The 14,354-nt window shown below is 48.5% G+C and overlaps 1 protein-coding gene across 5 annotated transcripts in view; it reads right to left on the bottom strand.

Moving 5' to 3' along the window:
• The window catches only part of LOC135900084 (puratrophin-1-like), a 716,878-nt gene that overhangs the window by 619,906 nt on the left and 82,618 nt on the right, over nucleotides 1-14,354 (bottom strand). The window lies entirely within an intron of this gene.

Below are 14,354 nucleotides of genomic sequence, written 5' to 3'. Positions count from 1 at the left end.
AGGATTCAAGTACATTGAAAACGGCATGGTGCGTCGGTTCTATAGACTCGTGCATTCAAGCCCCTTCCTTTTTTGTGTTGCAGAGCGCTAGTGTGGCTTTCAGACGTCATGGAAGGCTCGGCCACGCTTGCATGACCTTGGCTTAACCAGGTCGTCCGTTCGACGTAAAACACTCTGGAGGGCCCCATGTCGTACACGTCGAAGCAGGAACATTGGCATCGGCACTCTGGCGTCGGCAGATGATGCAACTTCGCCATCCTTTCATGCAGTAGCTGAATATGTCGCACAAGAAGGACCTAGCAAATATGCTGTGATATACGATCCTAAGGGAGCCCCTCAAAGCATGCTAGTGTGCCTCCGAGGAATTACCAGCGACTATTGTCCGAAACTGGGAAAAATCTACAACCGCGCTGCGAGAGGGAGCTTTATCATCAGAAAAAAGGGGGCTGAGGAAGGTCAACCTCAATCAGTGTGTTCCAGCGAGTTATTCCGCGTCGAGGCAAGGAGAACAAAAGAAAAAGGAGGAAATGACCGTGATCGCGGTTAGGATGGAAAAGTTGGTGCTTATGAATCGGAAGTTGGCTCTGTCATAAAATTGACATAGCTTTCCTTCATAGCCTGATGAGTAGAATACTTCGGCCAAAGATTAGAGGGAAAAAGCAGAATGAAGATGCAAAAATAAAATAACATACATAGTAAAAAAACGTATTTTAGTAAATGTGGCCGGCTGTCTGCGTGCGTTAAAAATGCAATCACTGCAAATTTCCTCGCGAGTACAGTGGAACACACTACGCGCGTGATAGGCCATCTTCGCTGCGGTGCAGTGCTGACAGTCCGCACGGCCATTCAAATGTAGATAGTATCAAGTAAGTAAACACCAGCAGCGTGGCAGCGACGCTGACCATGAGATTTGTGCGCGACAGCAGATGCATATAGAAGGGTACATGAGGCAGTACGCTCAAGCAGAACGGCTGGTGCGCGATGCCACTGGTTCTCAATGCGGCTTTCAGCGTAACATATCACGAGAAACCAACAAAGACACCAAGGTCAACATAGAGGAAATTGCTTGTACTTACTAATTGAATTAAAGAAAAGATAAATGAATGGCAATGAAAGTAGGTGAAAAATAAACTTGCTGCAGGTGGGAAACGATCCCACGGCTTCGCATTAAGCTTGCGATGCTCTAACCAAATGAGCTACCGCGGGTGCGGTAGCTCAACGCGGTGCTCTCGTTAGAGCATCGCACGCGTAATGCGAAGACGTCGGATCGTTCCCCACCTGCGGCAAGTAGTTTCTTTCGTCCATTTTCATTGCCATTAATTGATCATTTCTTTAATTGTATGTTAGAATGGATAGTTGGGCGTGTTGGTTAAGCATGATGTGGCGCCCTGTGTGTGTGTGTGTGCGTGTGCGTGTGCGTGTGCGTGTGCGTGTGTGTGTGTGTGTGTGTGTGTGTGTGTGTGTGTGTGTGTGTGTTTATTCTTTGTCCTCCGTCGTTTTAGCGCCTTCGCTTCGGTTAATTCTATCAGTAAGTACAAATAATTTCCCCTATGTTGTCCTTGTCGTCCTTGTTTATTGGCTTCTCGTGATGTGATTAATAAAAATCGGGCCCCTCAGTTAGCCCCCTTTCTTCTCGTTCTTTCAGCGTAACAGTCAGTCTCAGCTTTCCTCACGCAAAGGAATCTCTTCGCTGTCGTTCAGGTGTCATTGCATCGTCAGTATGCTCCCGTCGTCGTCGTCGTCGTCGTCGTAACAGTGATTGTGTTGTCGTCGTCGTAACAGTGATTGTGTTGTCGTCGTGGTGTCTTCGTTCGCCCTCCCACCATTACCATCATTATCGCCTCATTGAGGTAGCCGCATACGCTTGGGGGAGTTTGCACAGGATTATGAGCCGTCAGTCTGCCGCTCGTGCGTCTTCACGCCTGATCCTGATCCGCCAGATAAAGTCCGTAGCAGTGAAAAATAAAGTTACCTCTCACACCGAGCTTCCGCCCGCTTTTTTACCACAGCTATATTACCGGGGTGAGGCTTGGAAACCAAGGCAGGCTTGTAGCGGTGCCCCGGCGGCAAAGGACAAAGCGGGCGAGCAGAGCAGAGCTCTTTAGGGCGCATAAACAAGGGAGGCCCGCTGCGGGCGCATGCAATTTTTGTGGCTTGAAGCAGGACCACATTTTCGCAGAATCCACTGCGCGCTAATCTGTCAAGCGCGCCTCCCGCTCGCCTGTCCCAGGCCCTCCTCCGCCAGAGCGGTAAAAACAGTGAGCAGCGCCCGTGACACGCATCGCAAGTGACGTGTCGCGGCTCCCAGATGAGCCGCCCTGGAAGGCAAGGGCACGCGCGCACTTGTTACATTGGGCGGCTTCCCCTGCAGCCCTTTTCAGCGCCTCATTTCTCCGAGCGTCGAGGCATGCGGCGGCCGCCCTCGCGCGCGAGAAACGGAAGTGAAACTGAAGCGAGCGCGCCTTCCACTCGTCGTGACGAGGGACGTGACCAGGCATCCAAATCGCGCCGCTGACCCCGGCGACCAGCGTGACCGTTCGAAAACGCGAGGCAGTGGCGGGTGTGTGGCAGCCACCACCGCTGCGAGACGGCATGCCAGCGTGCATGCAGCGCGGAGGCGAGAGTAAATCGTTGACCTTTCCCCTCGCCCGGTTCGGCGGCTCGGCCGGGCTGCTTTCACAACTTCGGCGGCCCCGCGAAACTCCCCGAGACGGCACTCTCTCGTTGGAAGCAACGCTTTCGCTAATGCCAGGTTTCGCGTGGCTTGCATTACGCACCCGCCAGCCGGCCGGCTCTCGACGAATAAGCTCGCTCCTCCGAAGAGGAGGAACAGGTTCAGTAACTGACTTTGCGCACCTTTGCAAATACTCTCGATTGTCCTTCACGGCCTCTTCCTCGGGCTCGATACCCTCCTATCGCGGCCATCTCCGGCGCTGAGAGGAATCACCAGCACTGCGCTACCTCTGGCATTATGTGCGCGTCGCACTATCATCAACGCCGCCGCCGTGATCCACTGCAGCGCCACTGTAGCGAGAGAATGAAAAAAAATAAAATAAAGAGCGAAACGCTCGTGCGTGTGTGATGTCAGATTTCCAATGCTTCTCGCCGACACCGTGCGATAGAGTTACACGCACGCCCTGCCGCCAGTTCTTATGATCAAAGAAAGTTCGCCGATACAGCGTCCATCTGTACGGGACGGCATTCTGTGCTTATAGTGATACCCCACAGTACCCGAAACGGAAATAATTTGCTTGTTCCACTGTCATGGAGATATTTGTGCTCATGTGTGTCGTGATTTAGGAACGGAGATAATTTCCATGCGCACGCTTAAGCAATACCTGATTCAGAAAGGAAAGTATCACATCCAACCGCCGTATTCTAGAGCACCCGTACACCAATTCAGGTCGCCTCAAGAAAGTATAGATGGCAGCGCCGCCGCCCCTTGACTGAAGTGGTCACTGCGCTTCAGTGACATTCCGCAGTGGTTCCTATGTGGAGAAAAAAAAAATACCAGGCGCTGTTGGCATCCACACCCCTTTTCAGTGCATGGGAGTGGAGCTGTGTTCACAAAAAAACTCCTCGCTGTAGGATTCGCTGAGAAGCATTTTTAGAGCGCAATGTCTTTGTCAGTCGAGTGCCGGCGCCCTAAAGAAAAGCTTGGAATCGATTCTTGTTTACGAATATGGGGGCTAGTTCCAAGCGCTGCATATCAGCAGGACCTGCTAATACCAAGCACGAAAGCTCGGCTGGGAACATTTTCGGTTCCTCCGCATACGCAACCTGTTTCCTCTTACAGACTCCTTGTCACTGGCTACGGCGGTCAAAGAAAGATGAGGGTAAAGTCCCATGGTTCACTATAGACTCTTTAATTTGTACTTAATCCTCTCGGCACTCAAAATGGCTTCGGAACGATCATTGTTCGTCGCACCGGAGCATTGTACCTGTAGCTTTTAGCATGTTGATAAATGCAACTGAACAAAGCTTATTTTAGCAATTATTTTTATGTATTTGTCAGCAATGCCCCAGGGTTACTTCTGCTTCTTTATAACAAGCTTGCATTAAAAGGAATGAAATTTCGTGCATGGAGCACTTGAATCGACACGAGAATTGGCACGATTAGAAGAAGCAATAAGCAAATGCTCGTATATCGTATGCGCTGGAATGACCGAGAGCCCGGAATGGTGACTTTCTTATCAATTTAAGCCTTGAGAAAGCGTTCACTGCGCAAGCATTTTTCTTGTTCATAATTTTAGGGATCAATCGTTGTTACCCGACATACATGTTGTATATGTGGCGACTACTTTTGGCACGTGTGCATGTTTGGGCTACGATGTTGTTATGCATGTCAATGTCTGATAGTTCTCGTCACTTTGCTATAACTCTTCTTGTGTATACCAATGTTGATATATCATGCATCGTTTTCTTTTATGTGTGGCTGTAATATTGCATGCGCACCGTTTTAAAAAAAATGTGTGCTAGCAATAATTTACTCTTACTGTGACATTGGCCGGACCACGTTCAAAACGTTTTCAAGCACATTTTTCATTTGCGTATCAACCCTTGTTTACTAAATGCATAGTTGGTTGAAGACATATTTATGGAGTTTGCAAATACACCAGAAAGGGTACGCTGAGAACCAAATAAAAGTAGATGAATGCGTGTAACCTGAAGAACGATGTGATACTTGCGTTCGAAATAGTCATCGATGTTTGTTTGGTGGCTCACACTGACGTTAAAAATCAGTTTTCTTTAATAATTATAGACTATACGTGTGCTACCTGTCCAAAGCCATAAAAATGAGCTTTCGATGGCACTTTTCTTTTGCCGGGTAGAATAATGGGTTGTTGCTGAATTCACAAGTGCAATTATGTTCAATGGCATCAGAGAAGCTATAGAACGTGAACACAGTCCGCACACATACTCATTTCGTTCTTTCTCTCTTTCTTGTTTGGTACCATAGCTATGGAAAACATCACTGCGATGAAATAAACTGAGAAAATAAATTTACTCCTGATGGCTTCGCAGCTAGGAGCCTTCGGAATGTTGCCACTCTTTCGGGGCTCACTCGCCACCAGCTCTGGCGTAATTCGACGCCGTCTTTAATTAGGCGCAGATAGCTGCGAGCCAATGTTGATTACCGCATGTTTCTCATACGTCCTTCATAGCGCATTGCTACAAAGAGCAATTAGGCATTATTATGCGACCCCCCTTAGCCCCTTGTGTGCAGGTCTCTTCCCAACAGGCCTACTGAGGAACCTGTCTTTAGCGCGTTTCTCGTTGTCACGACCTTCCGCGTGATAAGAGTCATATAACTGACCCCCAGGAGTAGCCTTGATTCTGACTGCATGGGCGTTGCTGGTGGCTTCAAGCTCGGAGAGAGCAGCAACTTGCAATCTTTATACTTACGCTTCCGAGTGCGTTTATACAGCCTACCCCAAAATCGGAGAGTCGCCAGAGCGCACCGCAAGCAAGCCAAGGCAAAGCTCATACGTACGCGTACGCAAGAAGGAAAGCGCGCCACGGGCTGCGAGAAAGATGACAGAGGGGACAGAAAAAGGCCCGACTTGGGAGAGTTCGTTAACAGCGCGATGCGTGCGGTAGTACGTACCCCCTAGCGACAACGTGAGGCGATGGGTCACTGAGTGCCCAGGCTTACCTCAGCGAAGAAGAGTCTCTCTCACGGGAACATCGACTTGCCTGCCAGCAGTTCGCAATGCACCACGCGGCCCGTGGAGCGCACACACACAGAACGCGCACCAGCCTTGACGACGACGGCCCGCTTTCGTTAGAGATCGCGGACGGGCGCGCGCGCACTGCCGACGCAGCTTGTCTTCCAGCGGCTGCCGCTTATCTCTGCGGGTGCACCGCGCACTGTTACTATACTACTACGCCGTGGATCAGGTGCTATTCGCCGAATCCCGAGATGGAAACCCTGAAACGCTCAAAGAAACAGAACGCAACACGCATCTGCGGTGCGCTCCTAGGGCTTCTTTCGGGCAGGAACTCTGACGCAGCTTATAGGTTGGTTTAGACACCGCCCTCTGGTTGCGCCTCCGTGTACGATGTCTTTTTGTTCGTTGGGCCTATTTCGTAGCGCCTAATTGGCTAATGCGAGCGCCTTAAGCTCGCGCCCCTCGCCTTCGTGCACTCAAAATGAAGATCTGGAGGATTACGTTAAGGCATATGACAGGTTACAATCACGATCAGGTTTAGCTAATACATAATATGCGCACAAACCATGTAGACTCACTCACGTCGCTAGATGTATATATATGCAGGTTGTCTCACATATCTTGAGCCAAAGTTTTAAAAATCACCGGCACTCCGGGCGCCAGTTGAGCCGAATGCATAATATTGGCACTGGCCTGGAGTTGCTCAGGCTACGTTTTTATTTTGCCCTTAACTAACGGATTAGCTATGTTTATTTGTCAACTTTTAAGTATTGACTGCAGACCCCTAGTGTGATACGGAAACTTGTAGACCCCCTTGAGAACCCTCCCAATAAATTGTTTCCAACGCGATATATGTCACGTGGTCCTTCTTTCCGCGTTCCAAAGAAAGCCCGCGAAATATGAAAAAAATAACACGTGACGGGGCGCTTGCGCACTGTTACTGTGCTGCTCTCAAGCGTGCTATTGATGAACAAGGTCGGCAACGCTCGGCCAGCAGCATGCATTTGCACTCTCATGCAATAAGAACCGCATACCCAGATACCTACACCAGGCATAACGCCCTTTCGTGGGCCAGTCTCGCTGCAGCCGACACTGTTCATTATTATGTTATTATTATGTTCATTATAAATTATTTTGCGAGATCACTAGCTAGAAGTTTACATACGATACGTGAATATTTTTTCGGCACTCCCTTCCACAGGTAGCATTGAATCCTAATGTGAAGCAATGCGACCAACGGCGTACTTGGTTCCTCCTCTCCCCCCCCCCCCCCCCCAAAGTTATACTGATTTATTTCACTCGAACGCGACGGAAAGTCTGGACTAGCGTTACCGCGCTTTCTGGCTGTTAGTCGGCACAGTATAGTGCTGGAGAATTTATGAGTCTTCGCGGTCCCCTAAAACTGAAACTTACGAAAATCAGTTTCGCCAATAACTCGACCTCGTCGAAAATTGCTGGTAAGTTTTTCTTTTTCTTCCTGCGCACGGTGTGCACGTTTCAGAATAGCGTCATTGGCAGATGAGTGAGTGAGATAACTTTATTTGGAATCCGACGATTGGGGGGGCCCGGGCCTAGGGACGCCTAAATGGCCACTGGGAGCTGTTGCTCTCGTACGGCCTCCATGGCTCGCTGGACGGCCCAAAGTTGGCCTTGGAGTTCTGAGCTGAACAGCACGGCCGACCACCGCGCCAGTAGATTTTACGGTGAGACTGCCATATTATCTTGACATATTTTACATCCGAACAACATGTGTTGAAGGGTGGCTCTAGCAGACTTGCATAGACAGCATATATCGCTGACATACATGGGTTTCTGTTTCTGAGCAACGGACTCAGCTCTGTTCAGTTTAGTGTAAGGCGGTGGTAATATACGTCGCCGATATTGATAGAATTTGGTAATATCGCCAATTCTTGTTAATCTGTCTTTTACTCTCTAGATCTCCTCCTCCGCATTCTCCTGACCGAAGGAAGCCACTCCTTGCTCAGCTCGGCGAGTAAGACCTCGAGCTTCGCGGTGTGCTACCTGGCTGGGGTTGATTGCGGGAAGCCTGGAGTCGTTTGCGCTGGGAATCACAGCAATAGCCTGCCGTTCTTCTATGCGTTGGATAATTTCGCTTCGTCGACTCTGATTATGTGCCAAGCCTCAGGAGAGATCCTATCCTGAGCATAATTTCTAATGGCCGCCTGAGAATCGCTAATGATGTATTGAGCATTCGTGGAGACCAATGCTGGTGCAATTGCTACCTCCTCTGTTGTCTCGGAATGTTTGGTATTAACTGACACACTTGTAAAGGGTTTTTGCGTGTGATGTAGGACTACTGCCGTGTAGCTATTTCTGTGTAGGTATTGATCCGCGTCTACGAAGGTTGCTCTGTCGTCTGACCCATAGCTTTGGATCATTTTCTCTGCTCTACTCGAGCGTCTGCCCTCGTTGTAACCTGGCTGCATGTTCTTGGGTATACTTGGTACTAGGAGTTTGTCACGAATTTCTCTCGTCATCGTCCTCTTTTTCTAGTACAGAGTGTGGTAATTCATTCCTAGCTTGTGTGATATACGCCGTACTATTTTGGTTTTGGTTAGTCGTTCCGCCTCAGATGTTTGTTGCGCTTCTATGGGTTCGTCCAGTGTGTGGTGGTCCTAACTGTTGCAAAAGATCCGTGCTCGTACTGAAGGGAATCCCTAGTGCTTGTTTGTATGCCTTTTTTATCAGGTGGTTAATTTTGGTCTGTTAAGGTGCCAATCAATTGCGGAAGGCTGCTATATATGTGATCTGACTGGTTATGAATGACTGTATCAGCTGTATGGCTACTTTCTTCCTTCATACCCTGGTGCTCGTTAGTAATTCGCTTGATTAATCTCATGGTATTTGTTACCTTCATGTCTAACTCCCTTATGGTTTCGCCGTTTGTACCTTTGTTCTCGATTACTAGACCCAGTACCTTGAGTGGGTTGACTAGTGCAATATTCTGCCCGTTCTTGGTATGTAGCTTAATTACCCCATGAGCCTCGTTTCCGTCGTATCCCTTGGGGGGCCTGCCCATTAGTGTGGCTCGGTATAAGAGAAGTTCGCATTTCCCTGCAAAGCATGTCAAGCCTGTTCCTATCAGGTGTTCCTCTGCTGTGTTTATTGCGGACTGGAGTCGTTGTTCTATGTATTTGATGGCTGATCCGTCGCTACCACCAGAGACCCAGATAGTAATATCATCCGCGTAGATTCAGGGACTCTATGTGATTCGGTTTCTTGGGGGCTCCCATCAAGACGAGGTTGAACAGCATCGGAGAGATGACAGCCTCTTGCGGCGTGACGTCCCACTCACCGCCCCCCCCCCCCGCCCCCCCCCCCCCCTACATGTCTTCGGTGACGTGAGCCCTCCGACGGAGGTGACTGCTTTCCTATCTGATAGGAAGCTCTTGATGTAGTTATACATCCGTTACCCTAGTCCTATTCGTTCGAAGTTTTCCAGTATGGAGGCGTGATTGACATTACTAAACGCCTTTTTAAGACCAAGTCCCAAGATGGCCCTTTGTAGACCACGTTTTATAATCGATTATCTGATGCTTAAGTTGAAGCATCACATCTTGTGTCGAAAGGTTTTTTGCGAAATCCTATCATTGTATCTGAGTACATATTATTATCCTCTAAGAAGTTATCTGCTGTGTTTAAAATTACATGTTCCATTAATTCTCTGACACAGGGCGATAGGGAGATTAGTCTGAGGTTGACGATCTCAAGCTTCTTACCAGATTTTGGAATGAGCGTTATCGTCCCTTCCTTCCACTCAGCAGGTACTTCTCCCTTTATCTAACACACGTTTATGTATTCTGTTAGTTTGGCGATCGATTCATCGTCCAGGTTCCTGAGAGTCTTGTTGGTTATACCGTCCGGGCCTGGGGATGATTTGATGCTTAACTTCTGTAGGGCTGCGCGGATTTCTGCCTGTGTGAGTTCCTCGTCTGATTTTCAGTTTATATTCCCGTTGTATACCTAGCATCGTTGTTGAAGCATTGATAAATGCCGCTAAGAAAAACTGTGCATAAATCATTCAAGGTGGTTGTCCAAGTAAATGGAACTTTGCTTCTCGTCTTTTGGCTAAAGCAGCTTCACGTGCTGCGTCTCTTCACAGGTCGACGGGCCGCGGCGCTGTCTGCATTCTGAAAGCTTCTGGGAGACACCCCTGACTCGCTTTTGTCGTGTATAGTACAGTGCACAGCCAGGCTGGAACGCTCACTCTGCCGTGAGTGGTGCTGCATAACACGAGTCGCCGGACGCGTCCTTTCTGCCGTGGACCAAGCCCACGTGATTTAAAGAAAAAGAGGCTATTGAAGTTAGAATCGAGCGAAAACGCCACAAGCCGACCACCAAGCACAGCATGAAAACCAGTCCGATTCCACAAAGAAAGATATTCTCTAAAAGAGCGGCAATGAAATGAAAAGCAGCATTTGGGATCAAGGGAACACGGTACTATCCAACCACCGACATCATCAAAGCATGCCCGAGTCCACAAGGAAAGCGCCGCGTTAGCATTTTGTTCCAGCTCCCACGTCACAGCGCGAGAAAAGAAAGGTGCAATTGATCAAACGGCGCTGTATAGACTAACTTACACTACCAAAGGTGTTCCGAGGTGTATATAAGTCACAGGCTTACACTTGCAGCGAAAAATGATTTTTTTCTGCAAGAATACGAATGGAAATGGCTGCATTAATACTTGCCTCCTACATTGAGAACGCCACGCAAAGCAAAGGAAGCTTTATATGGCATACTTTTTTATATACTGTTCGTTATACAATGAGCTGATCAAGGCAGAGTGTTCTATCCGAATAGAGTATACAAGGCATCATCAACACCTGCTGAACTGTTAAACTCCAACATGGTACTGAAGCATGTAAGCCAACATCTGAAGCAGCTAAAAGCTGTCCTCAGCAACTCCCGCAGGGCTCTCAGCTCGTTGCCCACTGTCACCGCTGAATCATCTATATTGTGGGGAGTTTTCAAGATGGCTCATCAAATCACATCTCCGGGAAGAACACTGATCTTTCAGTGCATGCCATCTCACATGGCTATCTCAGGGAACGAGGGAGATGATGCTCTTGCGACAACAACACGCAGACGTGTGTTAACTGAAGATACTTGACGCACATTCGACGATGTCCGACTGCCTGATACGCCTCGACTTACCAAGACCACACCCGAATGAATGTCTCGTCAAACAATCGTACTCTGTACCAATCTCCTACTGTGCTTTAACACGCCGTGCAAGGTGTATTTTGCTCATATGTTAGGCATCGGGAGCGTTACTGTAGCACATCGCCATTAACGGAAAAAACGCGCTCTGACCCCTTCGTGTCCTGCTTGTGGACACGTGAACGAGTGCCTTGAGCACTTGCTTTTAGCATGCCCAACTCTGTAGTTGATGATGATGATATGTGGTGTTTTGTGGCGCAAGGGCCAGGCTTGGCCAAAGAGCGCCATGACAAGTGGTGACAACTCTGTAGTTGGCGCTCTGTACTGGTGAACAAGTTCCAACAGCTTCATCTCTCTCGAACTGCGCTCACTGATTTTGTTCGTTTACGAAAAACGATCTCACTGGATACGAGGTTCAAAAAGCTGCGCTGTATTTCTTGGGAACTACGGGACTCGAATGTCATATGTGATGTTCGCGCTCGGTGTGTAACGTGACGTGTTGCGATGCGCTTTCCTCCTTGTGTTTTCAAGCGCTGCGTATATTGGCACACAAGTTTCGGTGGCAATGTAGTTACGCAAAAAAAAAACAGTTGCTCCCAGAGCAGACCAGCGGGAAAGTGCGGTTTTATGAGTTGACAGCTGAGACGGCGCCGGAGCGTGAGCAATTAGCAAGGACTCCAGCTGCATAGGCGCGCGCTCACGCCACGCTCGCAACCAATCAGAACCATTTCGCTTCCGCGGGGGGAGGGAAAGGGCAGGAAAGGGCATCGCGCGCACCGCGCCGGCTTCGTTTCAGTTCAGTCTCGGAAAACGGATGGGACGGCGACGCGTTGTGCTTTCCCCCGATGAACGGAAAGCCTTCGACGAGCGGCGACGAGAACTCGCCCACGAAAGGGCTCGCAGTCGGCACGCCGATCAAGCCGTTAAGGACTTAATATAGTCCCATGTAGCGTGAGCGCGAGCAGCGCACGCTTTCCGTCATGTTGGCGAGAACTACAGCGTCTATAGTTCGACCGATGGTTCGACGCACTGGCGCAGCCAACGTAACCGGACGCTGCCAACGCGATCCGACGCGCCTGGCGTCGAGCGACGTTCGCCCTCGCTCCGATAACGACGGTCTATAAACGCGCCTTTAGAGCCGCCCGAGCCCAGTCAATCCTACAGCAACGAGAACATCCCGATCTGAGGGAGCGGGAAGCCGATGCGTCCGGAGCCAGTGATTCTTAGCACCCTGGAGCAGAAACCTGGAGGCTTACGAAAGGGGTTCTACTCAAATTGAGGACGACGCAACGAGCTATGGAAAGAAGAATGATAGGTTCCCAATTCCCAATTATGGTAGGATGCGAACAGAAAAAAAAAAGTTGACGGTCACTTTGGCATACGCTAATATGGCATAGGCTCTAGGAATAGCAGAGGAGAGTTATTAGTAGAGTTTGCAGAACAGAATAATATGCGGATAATGAATACCTTTTTTCGCAAGCGGGTTAGTCGAAAGTGGACGTGGAGGAGCCCAAATGGTGCGACTAGAAATGAAATCGACTTCATACTCTGCGCGAACCCTGGCATCATACAAGATGTAGACGTGCTCGGCAAGGTACGCTGCAGTGACCATAGGATGGTAAGAACTCGAATTAGCCTAGACTTGAGGAGGGAACGGAAGAAACTGGTACACAAGAAGCCAATCAATGAGTTAGCGGTAAGAGGGAAACTAGAGGAATTCCGGATCAAGCTACAGAACAGGTATTCAGCTTTAACTCAGGAAGAGGACCTTAGTGTTGAAGCAATGAACGACAATCTCATGGGCATCATTAAAGAGTGCGCAATAGAAGTCGGTGGTAACGCTGTTAGACAGGAAACCAGTAAGCTATCGCAGGACACAAAAGATCTGATCAAGAAACGCCAATGTATGAAAGCCTCTAACCCTACAGCTGGAATAGAACTGGCAGAACTTTCTAAGTTAATCAACAAGCGTAAGACAGCGGACATCAGGAACTATAATATGGATAGAATTGAACAGGCTCTCAGGAACGGAGGAAGCCTAAAAACAGTGAAGAAGAAACTAGGAATAGGCAAGAATCAGATGTGTGCGTTAAGAGACAAAGCCGCAATATCATTACTAATATAGATGAGATAGTTCAAGTGGATGAGGAGTTCTATAGAGAGTTATACAGTACCAGTGGCACCCACGACGATCGTGGAAGAGAGAATAGCCTAGAGGAATTCGAAATCCCGCAGGTAACGCCAGAAGAAGTAAAGAAAGCCTTAGGAGCTATGCAAAGGGGGAAGGCAGCTGGGGAGGATCAGGTAACAGCAGATTCGTTGAAGGATGGTGGTCAGATTGTCCTAGAGAAACTGACCACCCTGTATACGCAATGCCTCATAATCTCGAGAGTACCGGAATCTTGGAAGAACGCTAACATAATCCTAATCCATAAGAAAGGGGACGCCAAAGACTTGAAAAATTATAGACCGATCAGCTTACTGTCCGTTGCCTACAAAGTATTTACTAAGGTAATCGCAAATAGATTCAGGAACACCTTAGACTTCTGTCAACCAAAGAACCAGGCAGGATTCCGTAAAGGCTACTCAACAATAGACCATATTCACACTATCAATCAGGTGATAGAAAAATGTGCAGAATATAACCAACCCTTATATATAGCTTTCATTGATTACGAGAAAGCGTTTGATTCAGTCTAAACCTCAGCAGTCATGGAGGCATTACGGAATCAGGGTGTAGATGAGCCATATGTAAAAATACTGGAAGATATCTCTAGCGGCTAGACAGCCACCGTAGTCCTCCACAAAGAAAGCAACAAAATCCCAATAAAGAAAGGCGTCAGACAGGGAGATGCGATCTCTCCAATGCTATTCACCGCATGTTTACAGGAGGTATTCAGAGACCTGGAGTGGGAAGAATGGGGGATAAAAGTTGATGGAGAATACCTTAGCAACTTGCGATTCGCTGATGATATTGCCTTGCTTAGTAACTCAGCAGACCAATTGCAATGCATGCTCACTGGCCTGGAGAGGCAAAGCAGAAGGGTGGGTCTGAAAATTAATCTGCAGAAAACTAAAGCAATGTTTAACAGTCTCGGAAGACAACAGCAGTTTACGATAGGTAGCGAGGCACTGGAAGTGGTAAAGGAATACATCTACTTAGGGCAGGTAGTGACCGTGGATCCAGATCATGAGACTGAAATAATCAGAAGAATAAGAATGGGCTGGGGTGCGTTTGGCAGGCATTCTCAAATCATGAAGAGCAGGTTGCCACTATCCCTCAAAAGGAAAGTGTATAACAGCTGTGTGCTACCAGTACTCACGTACGGGGCAGAAACGTGGAGGCTTACGAAAAGGGTTCTGCTGAAATTGAGGACGACGCAACGAGCTATGGAAAGAAGAATGATCGGTGTAACGTTAAGGGATAAGAAAAGAGCAGATTGGGTGAGGCAACAAACGCGGGTAAATGGCATCTTAGTTGAAATCAAGAAAAAGAAATGG

The sequence above is a fragment of the Dermacentor albipictus genome, chromosome 1, assembly GCF_038994185.2.
Source record: "Dermacentor albipictus isolate Rhodes 1998 colony chromosome 1, USDA_Dalb.pri_finalv2, whole genome shotgun sequence".
Taxonomy (NCBI): domain Eukaryota; kingdom Metazoa; phylum Arthropoda; class Arachnida; order Ixodida; family Ixodidae; genus Dermacentor; species Dermacentor albipictus.
The sequence above is the reverse complement of the archived record's forward strand: the minus strand, read 5'-3'. Positions and strand labels throughout refer to the sequence as shown.